Source organism: Tupaia chinensis, unplaced genomic scaffold, assembly GCF_000334495.1.
Source record: "Tupaia chinensis unplaced genomic scaffold, TupChi_1.0 Scaffold000159_1, whole genome shotgun sequence".
NCBI classification, from domain to species: domain Eukaryota; kingdom Metazoa; phylum Chordata; class Mammalia; order Scandentia; family Tupaiidae; genus Tupaia; species Tupaia belangeri.
The window spans coordinates 92,082-92,839 of record NW_006159630.1 but is presented as its reverse complement, the minus strand read 5'-3'; the positions used below and the strand labels follow the sequence as shown (position 1 = coordinate 92,839).

General features: G+C 46.8%; 1 protein-coding gene across 1 annotated transcript in view; it reads left to right on the top strand.

Annotated features, from left to right (window-relative positions):
- The window catches only part of TBCD (tubulin folding cofactor D), a gene marked incomplete at its 5' end in the record, with an annotated part of 150,420 nt that overhangs the window by 89,845 nt on the left and 59,817 nt on the right, over positions 1 to 758 (top strand).

The window sequence follows — 758 nt, the reverse complement described above, 5'->3', positions numbered from 1 at the left end:
TTTCCTGCTTTCTATCTCTCTGTCTCTCTCTGTCTGTCTGGCGAGCGCACGCGCCCTATAGCAAAAACCTCTACAAAAAAAAATTCTATCTTTGAATCGCAAAAGAATTAATAAGCTTTTTTGTTGTATTTTAAAATTATAATCACTTTAAGAGGATTATAAATGGAGCGCTCACCAGAGACGGAGAGAGAGCACCTCGCATGGGGAACGGCTTCTCCACCTCCTCTTCACCTTCCTTATCCCTCTTCGGGCGTGCACGCACGCACCTGCACCTGGCATGTTTCTCACGGTGCCAGGCCTGGGACTTGAACTGTGCAGTCAGCTGCATGGACTCCAGATGCCTTTGCCACCAGGCCATAGGCTGGCCTTATAGTCTTTTTTTTGGGAGAGGTTTTTGCTCTAGGGCGCTTGTGCTCACCAGAAAGTGAGAAATGATCCCTCTGGGGGGGGGGATGGTCACGCCACAATCCCTTCTCCTCCATTCTTCTGTTGGGATCTTGGGCACGCACGCACACGTGCCCGGCATGAGTTTAAGCCACTGGGTCCGGGACTCGAACCGCAGTCGACTACATGGGAGTCCAGCGACATGGCCATTATGCCAACTGCTGGTTCCTCCTTCGTTATTTAAAACCATATGTATAAAGGTAGTAGACTTTATTTTTTTAACTAACGTCTGTGTCTCTGGTAAGTACTCTTACCACTGTCTTCAAGTCTCCCTTTTTTTTTTTTTAAGGAATTCTTCTATTTAACTTTTTTTA